Source organism: Rhinolophus hipposideros, assembly GCF_964194185.1.
Source record: "Rhinolophus hipposideros genome assembly, chromosome: 1".
Lineage (NCBI taxonomy): Eukaryota > Metazoa > Chordata > Mammalia > Chiroptera > Rhinolophidae > Rhinolophus > Rhinolophus hipposideros.
Genome location: NC_138047.1, coordinates 62243122 through 62258529, shown reverse-complemented (window position 1 = coordinate 62258529; position 15408 = coordinate 62243122). Strand labels below are relative to the sequence as shown.

General features: G+C 35.7%; 1 protein-coding gene across 7 annotated transcripts in view; it reads left to right on the top strand.

The window, feature by feature from the left end:
- The window catches only part of WDFY3 (WD repeat and FYVE domain containing 3), a 248184-nt gene that overhangs the window by 21141 nt on the left and 211635 nt on the right, over nt 1-15408 (top strand). For 4 of the 7 annotated variants that reach the window (XM_081056213.1, XM_081056214.1, XM_081056211.1 and 1 more), the window contains exon 1: nt 9592-9698. The gene's annotated coding sequence lies outside the window, so the exon portion shown is untranslated. Of the gene's footprint in view, nt 1-9591; nt 9699-15408 lie in introns of those variants that run through there. The other 3 variants (XM_081056216.1, XM_081056218.1, XM_081056217.1) reach the window with 1 other exon arrangement.

Below are 15408 nucleotides of genomic sequence, written 5' to 3'. Positions count from 1 at the left end.
AAATACTTTCTCCCAGTTTGTGACTTCTTTTCATTTTTAAAACTGTCTTTTGAAGAGCAGAAATTAATTTTGATGAAATCCAGTCTGTCAGTTTTCTCTTTCATGGTTTGTGTGTATATCCCATTGGAGAATTCTTTGCCTAACCAAAGGTCACGGTGGTTTTGCACTGTTTTCTTCCAGACGTTTTATAGTTTCAGATTTTACATTTAAGGCCATAGTCCATATTGACTATGATTGATATATTTTGACTATGTTTTTGACTATATTTTGACTATATTTTGACTATGATTGATATACTATGATTGATATATTAATAATTGATATATTTTATATGTGATGTGATGTATGGGTTGGTTGATATTTTTTTGTTGTTTGCATGTGGTTGTCCAATTGTTCTAGCACTATTTGGTGAAAATTTTTCCCTTTCTCCACTGAGTTGCTTGACATCTTTGTCACAAACCAGTTGACTACATATGTGTGCTATTTCTGGAATATCTGTTCTTTTCCATCAATCTAGGTGTCTGTCCTTTCACCAGTACTACACTGTCTTGATTTACTGTAGTTTTATAAAAAAAAAAAAAAATCTGGAAATTAGGAAATATGAGCCCTCCAGCTTTGTTCTGTTTCAAAATTATTTTGGCTTTTCCATGTAAATTTTAGAATCGTCCTATCTGTTTACAAAAAGAAAACAAAGTCTACTAGAATTTTGATTGGGATTGCATTGAATGTGTGATAAATTTGGAGACACATGACATGCATCTTAACTATGTTGAGTCTCCCAATTTGTGAATATGGTACCGTTTCCCCAAAAATAAGACCTAGCCAGACCATCAGCTCGAATGCGTCTTTTGGAGCAAAAATTAATGTAAGACCTGGTATTATATTATATTATATGATATAAAGCTGGGGCTTATATTATAAGTAAAATAAAACTGAGTCTTTTATTAATTTTTGCTCCAAAAGACGCATTAGAGCTGATTGTCCCACTAGGTCTTATTTTCGGGGAAACATGGTATATCTCTCCGTTTACTCAGTTCATCTTTGATTTTATCATCGATGTTTTTGGAGTTTTTAGAATACAAATCTGCACATAGTTTGTTAAATTTATCCCAAAGAATTTCACGTTTTGGGGTTCTATTATAAATGGCACTTTATATATAAAATATAAATATAAAATTTATATGTGTGTGTGTATATATATATACACACAAACACACACACATACACACAGAGGGTGCCAAAAAAGTATACATATCTTAAGAAAGAAAAACTGAATTAACATTGTAATACTCAATATATACTGATAGCAGATGATGAATACAAGTCACGTTTGACTTCTGCAATTACAAGAGGTGCTCAAAGTGGTTACCATCAGCGTCCAGACACTCCTGATTACTGCGAACTACTGCTTGAGCAATGTTGATCAAAGTGTCCACTTGTATACATTTTTTTGGCGCCCATGGTATACGAGGTCAGGTAATGAAGTTCACAAATTCATCCTAGAAAGTGCTACATACCTCATTGCTGAATATCACTACGGTCACCTTCAAAGTACTCCCCTTGCCATCAGAGCTGTCATCCTCTTATGTTTGATGTCCTGAATGTCATCAAAATGTCTTCCTTTCGATGTTACCTTTATCTTTGGGTAAAGAAAGAAGTCACTGGGGGCCAGATGAGGTGAGTAGGGAGGGTGTTCCAATACAGTTATTTGTTTACCGGCTAAAAAATCCCTGACAGACATTGCCGTGTGAGCTGGTGCATTGTCGTGATGCAAGAGCCATGAATTGTTGGTGAAAAGTTCAGGTCGTCTAACTTTTTCATGCAGCCTTTTCCGCATTTCCCGATAGTAAACTTGGTTAACTGTTTGTTCAGTTGGTATAAATCCATAATGAATAATCCTTCTGATATGAAAAAAGGTTAGCAACATCCTTGCAACAAGTTTGCGAACTTAATTGTCAGACCTCGCGCGCGCACGCATGTGTGTGTGTGTGTGTGTGTGTGTGTGTGTGTGTGTGTGTGTGAGATTTCCAGTTCCTGTGTAAAATCTAGTAGGTTTTTTTTGTAGATTCTTTGGAGTTTTCTATGTAGACATATTTCAATTTTATTTCTATAATTGTGATGTATGCCTTTTATTTCTTTTTCATACCTTATTGTACTGGCTAGGACTTCCAGTATAATGTTAAAGGCAGAAAGCATTTGGTCTTTCACCACTAAATGTGATGTTAACTGTATTTATTTGAAAGATGCCATTTATCAGGTTAGGTTTCATTCTATTCCTAGTTTACTAAGAGTTTTTAAAATCATGAATATGTATTGAATTTTTTCAAATGCTTTTTTATATCTGTTGAGATTATCATATGGTTTTCCTTTTTTATTCTGTTGTTATGGTGAATTATATTGATCAATTTTGCGAATCTTGAACCAGCCTTGTATTTCCAGAATAAACTCCAACTTGCTCATGATATATAATAATATCCCTTTTATATATTGCACATTTGGTTTTCTGATATTCTGTTAAAAATTTTTGTACTTCTGTTCACAAAGGAGTTTGGATTTCCTGTCTTTTCTCTGAATGTCTTTGTCTGGTTTTGGTATAATATAATGATATTCTCATAAAATGCTTTGGGAAGAGTTTCCTCCAGCTTGGATTGAGCCGGTTTGTGTAAAGATGCATGTATAGTGTGCTATCATTTGTGTAAAAAAAGGAAGGGAGGAATAAAACATACATGTATCTGCTTAACTTTGCAAAAAGAAGAAATGGTGGGAAGTAATGGAACCAAAAATTTATGGGAGGGAATGACATTTCTCAAAAATGTACCTTTTCATATAGTTTTGACATTTCAAAGCATGTCATTTTCCGTATTCAAAATAAGGATGGAAATGAGGAAAATTCTATCCACTGAAACAAATTAGTGCTATACCTACATTAAACGGGAAGGAAGAGTGAATCTGAGTAACTTACACAATATTTGACTATTTACCCTCTGCTTGGGTGGAGGTAAGAGGGAGAGATTGCAAATAAATCCTGAACTCTTTCTACTAGAGTTGTTTTTTTTTTTTTTTTTTTTTTTTTTTTTTTTGTAGTGATGTGGACAGAGAGTCCCTGGGACATTTGTGTATTATGGATTAAGTAAATGTTCTGAATTTGTTAGAGCCAGGACTTGAGGAAGGAAGGACGTACAAATATAGGATAGGGGAAGGCAAAAATCAATCCTGTGGGGATCAGTATGAATTTATTACTTTTGAAATCAGTTTGTATATGTGTGTGCATGTATATATTATATATGCACACATGTATATGTATGAACATACATGTGTACATATATTTATGAGTATATATGTGCATACATTTCCTAACAGCTCTGTCCAACAAAAACGCTAAGAAGCAAAGAGCAGTGAACACACCTAACTCCCTAATCTTGGACTCTATACTATTCCCAACACAAAGGAACCAGAGTTCCTTAGAGAAATGGTTGATTCCAGGCCCAGGCAGGGTATGCATATGAGGTGAACTGATATCTTTGTTTTTCTTTTTTTTTTTTTCATGCTAGGAAATAAGGAGAAAAAAAGGTGTTTTTTTTTAAGGGGGCACGTCACAAGAAGCCCATTGGGGTTCCTACTGGCCAAATCTGGTATAATAATTTGATTATTAAATAAGTATAATAATGAATTATTAACCACAAAAATAGGAATTCATTATCCATAATAATAATAACGTGATAAATAAATGAGTAAGTAGAGAAAGGGGGTTTCTTGCTTATAGTAACATTCTGAGCACTGGAGTTGAAAACCATCATTTTGCAGTCATTGTAGTAAAGGTCAGACAATGTAAGAATCGTAACAAAATCGAGGAGAGATATTGATGGTGAGCAGGATATTTCCATGATTTTACGATGTCTCTCCACAGACTGCATGCTATTTGCAAGGTATAAAAGACGTATTATATGTTGGTGAAATTCAACAACAACATGGGGCAGATGGATATGATGGGACTCCAGATATGACACCCTGAGGTGACTGACACATTGTCATCTACGTAGTATTCTGGCCAAGACTGTGTAACCTGAACCTAATCATGAAGAAACATCAAACAAATCCAAAATGAGAGACATTCTACATAATAAAAAGGGGAGAGGACTGTGTTCTTTAAAAACAGCCAATGTTGTAAATGAGAAAGAAAGGCTATGGAAGTAAGAGTGAGAACCACTGACTGGATCCTATAAAGGATGGGAGAAAAATACTGTGAAGGATATTATTGGATCAACTGAAAAACATTTGGAATACTAATGGTAAATTAAAATATTTACGAGTGTACAAATTACTGAAGATAACTACTGTGGTTACAAAAGAGACTATCTCTATTCTTAGGAAATGCACATTAACGCAAAAGAGCAAAGGCCATGCTATGTATAATTAATCCTTAACTGGTTTAGAAAAACAAAGTACATCTGTGTGAATGGAAAGAAAGTACAACAGAGCACAAGAACACAAATGATAAAACAAAGGGGGTCACATTAACAATTGGTGACTTTGGGTATAAGGGTGATTTTTGTATTCTTATATTTGCAACTTTTCTATAAGTTTGAAATTACTTCCAAACAAAATATTTAAAGCATTAAAAAATTATCTACCGTTTATGTTTAGACTGCTTATTTGTAGAGAGCTTGGTTCTTTGTCTGGAACCAGTTTGGAATGAACATTTTTATAATATTTTCAAGTGTGTTGGTGTTGTGGCTCTGTAAAGCAACCATTGTTGAGTATGACAATAGTTAGTGGAAAATAAATGAGTCACCCTGTAGTCGACCAGTCTAAAACCTAATTTGGGGGGGCGTGGGGAACTATTTATTATGGTGATTTATTTAAATTTATAGAAGGATTAGCTACAATGTCTGCTGAAGTGTTCCAGAGTTAGTTGTTACCACTTATCTGTGGAAGAAATATTAGAATGATTACTTGACATCAACAATCTGGCTGTTGTCCCGTGATCATTTAGATGATCTTGTGTTGAAACTCAGAAAGATTGTCATTTTTAACACTAAGAGAGTAAATATTCATTTGTTTATTGAAAAATATTTGAGTGATTACCACATGCCAGACCGCTTTCTAGGTACTGAAGATGTAGCACCAAACTAGACAAAGCTCTTGCCCTCATGAATTTTGTTTTTGTGGGAGGACACAGACAAACAGGGACAGAAGTGAAATAAAAGAATATTAACAACATGGAAGAAAAATCAATCAGGGAAGTGGGTGTAGGATGCTGGCAGTAGAACTGTTACAGTTTTAAACAGAGCTGGTGGGCACAACTTAGCCTGGGAGACATTTGAGCAAACATCTGAAGATAATGAGGGAGGGAGACATGCAGAGATAATCATCTCTTAGATGAGCACCCGGGCAAAGAGAATAGCTAGTGTAAAGGCTGAGGCAGGAGCATGCCTCGCCAGTAGAAGGAATAGCAATGGAAGTCAGTAGAAAATGAGGTGAGAGGTAATGGGGGCCAAATCATGTAGGCTCTTTTATGCTGTTTTAAAGAGTTTGTCATTTACTCTGAGTTGAGGAGCCATTGGGAGATTGTGAGTACAAAGGGTACGTTGTATGATTTACGTAAGATTATCAGGATCATTAGCTGCTTTGATGAGAAAGGACTGAAATAGGGCAAGTGTAAAAGTTGGGAGGCAAGTTGCTAAACGGGAAAATCTAAGTGAGAGATGATAGTTACTGTTCTGGTCAGAGTCTCGATGTAGGTGATGAGAATTGGTCAGATCCTGGATTTATTTTGTACATAAAGCCAGTAGTATTTGTGGGTGGATTAGAGAGAGAGTAAATGTTTGAACTTTAGAGATCAGTGAGAAGAGGAGAAGCAGACATAGAAGGCAGAGAAGGAGTGGCCAGTGAGCTGGGATGAAACCAGGAGAGTCTTTGATCTGGAAGCTGGGTAAAGAAAGCAACCAAGGCCATGATGCCAGATGCTCCAGTAGGTCCAGAAAGATGAGAGCTGACTGGCCTTCGGATTCAACACTAGGTCATTGGTGCCCTTCAGGTTTCAGTGGTATGGTGGGGAGCAAAAGTCTACTTGGAGTGGGTTCAATTTGGATTGAGGAATACTGGGAGATAGAATCTGGACAACACTTCTGTGCCCTTTTGCTGAAAACGGAACCAGACAATTGGCCATAACCTAGAGGAGTGAAAAGGTTTGTTGTTGCTGCTGTTTGTTTTCTAATGATGGGAAACACACACACACACACACACACACACACACACACACACACAAATGGTTTTGCTTTATTGGAAGGAGGAAATTAGAAAGTTGATGTAGGAGAGAGAAGTGGGACTTGTAAGATAGAGCATTGCACTTGAATAGTAGGAGCATAATACCTACTGCAGTATCAAACTTGATGTGATTCCAGAAAGTACAAGCACGGTGGAAGGTAAGTGGGTAAGTGTGGTTCTGGAAATTCCCTTCTGATTGCTTTTTATAGGAATCAAGGCCAGAGTATAGAGTGATTCAAATTTTATGTGGCTTTTGATGTTTTCCCTGCATGGTCCTGAGAAACCCTGAGAGGACGTCGGCCCTACTTGTAGATTTTTCCCCCCAGACATTTAGCTTTTTGTTACTCGTTAGTCTCTAGTTTGTGTAACTCTTGTAAAGAGATTCCTAAAACTCTTTTGGGGCTATCTGGAAATTGTTTTTTTCCCCCCCTCATTGATCTTCAAGCCAAAAAGTATGACTCAAAGGTCCTTAGAATTTGCCCAGCACAATTTCCAGCACAATTTTCATTTTAGGTAGAAACAGACCAACTTAAAGACATAGTTAAGCCAAGGAGGTAAAGCTGATTATCTGTCTAGTCAAGTATGGAATCCATGTCTGTGTGGTTTTCTAATTTATGTAATTTACTTTTGAAATGTAGTCTTCATACCTATGTGCATATATATTCAAACTCACTCATTTCACAATAAAACAACTTATTCTAAATTGGAGGCAGCCAAAGCATAAAATGAAAAACAAAACATAAAATGTCAGGGCAAAGTAAGAACTCTGTTTAAATTGTGATTTAAATTGTGATTTGTTTAAAACTGACACTTGAAATTACATTGCAGTTAGAATGCACTGAAATCATATCAAAGCATTTGCCTTTGGCTGAATTTATATTTAAATAAAAGATTCTAAAACAGGATCAATTACATAATATTTTAGATTTCTGATACTTTAAGACTGTAGATAAAATAAAAGATTCTAAAACAGGATCAGTTACATAATTTAGATTTCTGATACTTTAAGACTGTAGACTGCATTAATTTAGAAAAGTGGGTTGAGAAAAACATTGGTACTCTAGCTTGCTGTTTCCATTTCTCTCTGGCCTCCTGCGTCTTTGTCAACACTTGGCCTTATCTGGGAATTACAGCGTGGGTAAAACCAAATAGTCAGCATCCAAAATACATATAAAATTTCTATGAAACAATAAGTAAAGGGCAAACAACTAAGGAGTTGGGCAAAATATATGAATAGGCATTTCATAAAAGAGGAAACATGAATTAGCCAGTAAACTTGAAGGAATGCTCAGCATCATTAATCAGCAGGAAAATACAAATTGAGACCACAATTAGGTGCCATTTTACACCCCAAGATTAAGAAGTTGGCATTACTAAATGTTGGAGAGTATGTGGATCAATATGAATTACTTGTTGCTGGTGGGATTATAAATTGCTAAGCACGCTTTGGCATTCTGGTGAATAATTGGACATACGCATGTTCCTCAACTCCCAGGCACATGCTCAAGAGAAACTTTGGCACATGTGGAATAGGAGATAGATGTATAGGAGAATTTTTTTAATAGTAATGTTCATAATAGCAAAAAGCCAACCAACCAAACAAAAAAGCCTGGGAGGAAATCAAGATGCCATTATAAAGAGAATGAATAATTCAGTCATGGTATGTTTACACAGTGCAGAATTATTCTGCATGAAAATGAATGAACTACAGCTACATGCAACAACATGTGTGAATCTCAGAAACAATACTGAATGAACAAATCAAACCCTAGAAGACAGGAGCTGTTTAACCCCACTTTTACAGAATTCAAAAACAAAATGAAACACTATATTGTCAAGGGATACGTGCATATGTGGTATACTTTTTTAAAAGCAAAGGAATGAGAAACACAAAATATAGGATAGCAGATCCAAGGAACAGAAAGGAAGAGAGGTGGGGCATGGGACTGGGAGGAGCACATCAGTGGAACATTCCAATAACCTGTATTTAGGTTCTTCGTTGAGTGACAGGTACCTGAATGTTCATTCTGTTATTTTTCTCTGAGTTTAAAACATGTTACAAATAACTGTTGTATGTAGAAATTAATATATTAAAAAATAATGAAGGCATATTCTGAGGTCATGATTTAGGAGACATTTCATCACTTTTGCATACTCCCTCACTGCCATTTGAATTCCTAACTTGAATTCCTAACACCACCCAGTATTTCACTGGAGGTATTTTGTTTTAAATCTTCTATCTGGTGAAGCATGTGTCTGCCATCTGACAAGTCACTCAGTAACAACTTGTTGGATGAAGAACTGAATGAATGATTTAGGAAAATGATTCAAGATTTTTCTTAGAAACCACATAAAAGGTAGATTTTAAAAAATGCTTGTCCTTTCACTTCTAGCTGGATCTTATAAAATAAGATTATTCTAGGTTATTGTTGCATAGTTTTTGAATGATAATTAACTATATATGAAGGCAATATTACTGATGATGGTTAAACTGTTATAATAATATCAAAGAGATTAACATGTAACAAAAACAAGTAGTTGATAAGTAAACCATAATGTTGCTAAAAGTTGAAGCTATTCTTAGGCATAATGTTCTAGAGTTAGAAGGCCTATGGGAATTAATCCAAGCTCCTCATTTTTGAATAAAGGATCTTTAGGACCAAAAAAGTAATTAATTAAGAACATAGCACTTGTTGAAAGTAGAGTTAAGAAAAACCAGAATCTAGATCTCACGATTCATATACTGGTGTTTTCGTATTTAAGTAATGGTAAATAAAAGGAACATTTAAATATCCTATATAAGGTATGATAAATGACTCAAGGTTGATAACCATTGAGCGAGGAAGCAATGTTTCCTGATTTTAATTTAGAACAAATCAGTTCATCCCTACACCGCATTTATCTTCAGATGTTTGACAAATACACTTAGAGAAATAACATAGATTGTTTCTTTGTTTTTTTGCTCATATTTGGTTCTCCAAAAAGATCTGTGATTCACAAATGAATACTGGACTGAAAGGGAGAAAAATTTGGTTCTAAACCTGGCTCTGCCACTAAATAATTATGTTGTCCTTGATTCTTTGCAGTTTTTCCAGGTCTCAGTTTCCTCACCAGTAGAAGGAAGAAGCTGAACCAGATGGTTTATAGAGACCAGCTTTAAATAACTACATTCTTATGATTTTGAATAGCAAATTTTATCTAAAAGTGTTTCATGTGTTCCATTATTAAACCATTGGCAACAAATAAGATGAAGAGAGAATCAGTGGAAAATGAATGATTCATGATGCTAAAATATATTCTGAGAATAAACTGGATTTTCTTTTTCTTTCTCTCACCACAGATATACTACTCCACATCTGCTTCAGGAAGAAAGTGCCTGCCACTCCTATTGTTTCTACGCAGGTTCATGCCAGCCCAGAACAGAGAATCAGGTCAGTTGTAGGATTGCTTTTTCTGTTGGACAAGGAGCCAGGAAGAGAAGCATGAGAGTCTTTGCTGCACCATTGCACTGTAGCAAGACTACTGAATTGTGATGCAAAAGAGCTAGGTTTCAATCCTTCTCTACCACTGATGGCTGGGGAAACTCAGGCAAGTCTCCTTTTCTGCATGGCTTTTAGTTTTCTGCACCCAAAACAGGATATGTTACAGTAAATTGTCTTCATTTTTTAATTCTGGCTTTAAAGCATTATTACTTTTATTGTAGATTCCTACATGAAATAAAATCATGTTTTTAAAGCATCATTTCTTTATTTTCCTGGAAAGATCTGGTTCTAGGCACAGGCTATATAACTGTTGTATTGGAGTTACTTTGGGTGACTAGTTTGATTGATGAACAACGTTGGGAGGCACTTGAGAGTACTGTCACCGCCTGGTTGCCTTAGTTTCTGTATTTTGCTTTGCATTATTGCTACTGAAGAGCTTATTTTTTACAAGAGGTTACTAAGTCCTATGATAATGTTCTTCAGCTTTGGAGAGGGTTCCTTTTTGACTGTGTTAGGTCTCTATTGATTGCAAGTGACTCAATTCAAAGTAAACAAAAAGAGGAAGTTGTTAGTCTTTTGGGCGTGTCACAGAGGACACCAAGGGATCCAGGTTCGGAAAAGCAGCTGGGCTGTCCAAGGGGAACCCAGGAACCAAATGCTGTCAAGTTCCCCCGGCTCTCAGTAGGGTGCTACCCAAGCACATCCTGTCCCTCTCTCTCTCTCTCTTCGGGAACTGGCTTTCTTCACTTTTCCATTCTTTGTCTGGAGGAAGCATGGTACACCACCTCCCACGCTTTGTATCTTGGGATTCAGACTCCCAAAGAAAGGCTGACTCTTAAGTGTCCAATCCGAAATTTCCCAGAACAGACACTGAGTCTTCGGTCTGGTGCCTGAGGACAAGTTATGACTTATGGCAGGGTCATTTTAAAACTTTGCCATGGTTGTCTTGCCATCTGTGTTTCAAAGGCTGTTCTCTGTATAGGACTTGACTTCTTCCTACTTAAATGCACATGACTGATAATACGGTATTGCTCTTCTCAGGTGTATTCTTACTTTCATTTGGATCAACGTTAAGCTAAAGCTGTATTTCCCAAACTGTGTAGAAGCGAAATCTTGTGTTCGTGTATATAAAGATGATTAACACAGATGTGAGAAAAGCCTTAAGAATTGGAAGGTAGCACTTTAGGGTTCAGGGAGTGAAAGAATATGGTTAACCATGTTTGTGTGGTTAGAGGAGGACGGCAGCTAGATAATCAAATAGATATACATTATGTATATACATATACATTAGCGATGTTACAAAGATTGAATATAGCAAGTAAACGAAAAGCTTTTCTGTTTACTTTCTGAGAAAAAGATTTGAAGGTAGGAGAAAGGACCATTAGGTTTAGTCCCAGCTCAACTACTAACTATGGTTTTGGATAAATTATTTATTTTCTGTGCACCCAAATCTACTAAATCCTGGCCACTTACTAGCTGTGTAACCTTAACTTCTGGACATCAGTTTCTTCATCTTAAAAATGAAATTGATGGTAGTACTTAAAAAGTGGAACTGATGGTGGCGGGTACCTCATAGGGTTCTTGTGAGGAATTAATATGTGTTAGTTGTTAGAACAGCTCTTGGCGCAGCACCAGCGTCAATTTTTGACATGAGTTAGGTTATGTGATTGCAGGAGTCCCAGCTAACTAAAAAAGTCTGTGGTCTAAGATTTTCTGATATGGGCTAATTTCTTTTTCCAGAATAAAGACTTGGAAGCTTTGGTCATCTGCTTGAGTCCTGCATTGAGTCTAATTCTGGTACTGCCAATAAAAGTTATTTTGAATTAAGTATATGTATTAATTCTCTATTGCTACATGTATTCATTTGTTAGGGCTGCCATAACAAACCACCGCAGACTGGCTGGCCTAAACAACAGAAATTTATTTTCAGTCTGAAGACTGAAGTCTAAAATCAAGGTGTCAGCAGGATTGGTTCCCTCTGAGGGCTGTGAGGGAAGGATGTGTTTCAGGCCTCTTTCTTTGACCCACAGATGGCCAGCTTTTCTCTGTGTGCCTTCATGTAAGCCTTTCCTCTACGTCTGTCTATTTCTTTGTCCCAGTGTCCTCTTTTTATAAAGATACCAGTCATATTGGTTTAGGCCTGCCCTGATGACCTCAGCTTAACTTGATGACTTCTGTCAAGATTCCACCTCTGTATAAGGTCACGTTCTGAGGACTTCAACATACAAATTTTGAGGGGGATACAGTTCAACCCTTAGCGCTATATAACAAATCACCCTAAAATTCAGTGATTTAAAACAAGGTATCTTTTGTTGATCAAGAATCTGAGCATAGCTCTGCTGGGTCCCCTGGCTCAGGGTCTCTCACAAAACTGTATTCAGCATGTCTGATGGGACTTTGGTCTTATCTGAAGGGACTGGGGGTTGGGAACCGCCTCCAGTGCACGCCCATGGTTGCTGGCAGCATTTAGTTCCTTTTTGGTTGTTGGGCCGGAGGTCCCAGTTCTCTGTGTTGTCTCTTGGCCAGGAGCCTGCTTTAGTTCTGTGCCTTGTGAGCCTTTTGTTTCTGGAATGTAGTCATGGCAGTGACATCCCGTCACCTTTTTCTGTTCATTAAGAGGGAGTCATTTGGTCCCCCCCACACTCAGGGGAGAGGATTGCACAGGGTGTACATACCAGGAGGTGAGGTCATTGGGAACCATCTTTGAAGCACCCTCCCTTAGAATATAAGAAAGAAGAAGATGCTAAATTGGCAAATACATAAATTATTCATAAAGCTTAGTCTTAAACTTTAAACAGAATTTCATCACTTTTGTGCCATACAGCTTTGTAAACAAAAAATATCCCCTTCCTCTTCACAAAAACAAGGAGAAATGTAGCATTTACTTCCATTTCTTTCTTTTTTTTTTTTTAAGCAAAGGGGGGGTTTATTTTATTTCCTTTTATTAAATCAGTTATTTATTTATTTTTTTTTGGTCCATTGTAGAATTTTTAAAGTGGTACCGGCCTTTTCACTTTGCTGAGTTATTAACCTCCTATTTCTCATAAAATATCCAAAGGCCTAATTTAATTTCCCTAAAAAAAATAAAAATTAAAAGTAAGAAGTCACAGTTATTAAGATTAATTTTATCAATTCTCTGTGGTCATTTTTTACAACTAAGCTACTATACAGTGTTAGAAATTATCAGACGTTTGAGGATACTTAATGTATACCAAACTGGGCTAAGGGAAATGCCCAATTACCATTACTTGTATAAAATGAAGTGGCACAATCATATATATTGTATCTGTCAGCAGTTTTCAATATTTATACTGATGAGAAATACTTGGAAAATATTATTGTGGGTGCATTTTGTAATCTTTGTTTTGGAAAGCAGTTCAGTTGTGTTTCTGGAAGTGAGAGTTAACCTAGTTGGCATTATCTGTATATGTAATCAAGGGTGTGTGTGTGTGTGTGTGTGTGTGTGTGTGTGTGTGTGTGTGTGTGTATGTGTAGCACATGGAGTAACATTTCTTCAGTAAATTTAGTCTCAGAAAATCTCAAATTCATTGAGAAAAGATTGTTTTAAACTGCTTCATTAGAATAGATTTCACTAGGTTTGCAAGTTTATCATTTCATACTGTACAGATGTTAAATGAGTATGAATTCAACAGGATTTCTATGTGATATCCTTTCTTCCATGCTAGCAGAATGTAGTTTAACAGAATTTTTAATTTAAGACTTTCTTTTGATACACAGAGTGGAAGGGGGAATCTATTCTTACATTTGAATATTTGAATGAATGGTAATGCTTTTTCTTAGGGAAAAAAAGCTTGTTGCATTGATTATGGCAAAGAAGTTTAAATTTAGGCTCTTAACGATTCTGCATTACCAGGATATTGACCCAAGAGTTTTATTTATAATTTGCCTTTTAATTTTTTTTTTCCCGAAAACTTCTGGGAATAATTATTAGATTTTAGGCTTTAGACTCTATGAAGAAAACAGTATTGTATGTTTTATGGTTTAGAAAAATGTTTTCCAAAAATGAAAATCTGTGTAGAATGTATTATTTCTAGAACCATATATTGAGAGATTTTGAATAGTTCAAGGCAGGGAACTCAATATAGTATAAAATGCAAATGTTTAATGTGAAGCTTATATTATGAAGTTTAAAAAGTGTGTATAATCAGAAAAAAAGGTTAAAAAGTAAAATAGCATTACTAGTTAGAGTATTAGGATTTTAAATTTTAATTTGATTGTTTTTTATTTCAAGAAATGGTACTTAAATTTTGGGACTTAGAAATAGAAGTCATTTTAATTACACTTTATCCCTTGTGCAACTTTTTTCCTTAGATTTTTAGTTTATTGACCAGAACCTGAGGTTTCTTTGCCTACATCATTGAGTTGATTTTTGGCTTTGAACATTTCTAATTTGGCTCTTGTTTTGAGGACAAATTATGCATAAACCTTTTTGACAGTATGATTAAAAAATTATGTAAAGTGTTAAAAGGAGATACAAGAGTGAAAAACTGCAGTGTAATAATGTATTTTAGTTAAGGTCCCAAATTTAGGTATGTTTCCTGCTTTGAATCATGGCATCCTTTTTTACAGCTATTTGTTCTAGGACAGTTTCTTAACTTTTCTTGTTATTTCTTCATCTGTAATATGGGTTTATTAATAGTATTTAATAGAAGTATCATAACGGTTGAATGAGATAATGCTTGTAAAGTGCTTCACTCTGTACCTGGCAGCTAGTAATAAGTGAAAGCTACATTTATGTTAGCTGTCTTTTGTTGTTGCAAGCATTGACTTTAAATCATTTTTACTCATGAATTTTTGAAGGTTAGAATATAAACAAAATGATGTCTTGCTAATGATAATATGTTATCCTTAGTGTGTAATTGACTGGCATTTTATTAGCATATTGACTTTATTTTTGAAAAGTAGGATAGAGTTTTCATAACAGAATACGAGTTTAGAGCCATTGCTTAAAATTGTTGACTTAGAAAGAATGGGAAAAGGGGAATGGAGGAAATAAGTGTGCTGTTTTTGGGGTAGAGTTGAAAAGATATTTTTGTAGTCTCTAAATACATAGATTTTTAAATGGGGAACGCTAGGACATCAACTTTTCATTTTTGTTTTCTTTTTAAACTTTAGCCACTCTCTTTTGTGTTTTGTTTTGACCTCAGGGAAAGGAGTGGGAGAAGGGATGTCTATTCCTTTCATCATCTTGTAAAGGACGCATCACATTACTCATGGTAGGATTGCCGCGTGTGCCCCAGTTTTATGAAGCCCTCTACTAAAAGGCATCTTTAAGTGTATTAATCTAATTGTGAGAGATAACAGTGGCCTCTTAGTAGCATCCTAAGAAAGCTAGACTCCTTCTCCTTTTAGAAAAAGGATCTGTGCCTAAATTGAGGGAAATACGGAGTTTAGGAGGAATTCTCCCCCTCATGTATGTTTTGCTCCTAATTTGGTCAGACATCTGCTTTACCTGTGAGCATATTTTTTGTGTGTGTGCTTTATATAAATGAAAATGAAGAAGACTGCTGCTTTTCATAAGAGTTTGTAGTTTGAAAGTGTTATACAAAGTAAATGGTACAGGAGGAGAGGAAGTGAGGGGAAATCTGAAATACAAGCTCTCAAGCTGTTTTATTATCTTGGGCAAAGTGAAGGAGGA